Here is a 488-nt window from a genome sequence, read left to right on the forward strand (position 1 = left end):
ATTACTCTTACAGGGAGAGCTGCACTGAAGATGATTTCTTTCTTAGTAAGTATTAATTTTAAATGCTGATAATAAAGAAGAGTGATGAGAGAAGAAAGGACTGGTAGGCATCTCTCTCCAAAAGAAATCTGTGATTCATTGTTCTTGCTACGAATGTAACAAGAGTAATCTGCCTGATTTGTGAACCTGGAAGTTATTTTACCTCTTGCATGAGTTTGTTAGAAGGGACTGATTGATTGATTTATTTAAAATTAACTAGCTATATCTTATTGTCTTGTATTTACCTGTTAGAGAGCAGATCCTTGATACCTTTGCACCATTAGAGCTTGCCTAGTTGTTCCATTACAAAAGCCTGTGCTCCAAAAGGAAATCAACCCTTTGGCAACAATGCAATTTTCACAGCAATTTTCAGGTTAGTTCTTTAATGGGCCTGATGCCTTAATACACCCTCTGGGGATGGAAAAAAGCAGTTCCATGGGCATAAGATA

This window comes from Heliangelus exortis, chromosome 3, assembly GCF_036169615.1.
Source record: "Heliangelus exortis chromosome 3, bHelExo1.hap1, whole genome shotgun sequence".
In the NCBI taxonomy this organism is placed as follows: domain Eukaryota; kingdom Metazoa; phylum Chordata; class Aves; order Apodiformes; family Trochilidae; genus Heliangelus; species Heliangelus exortis.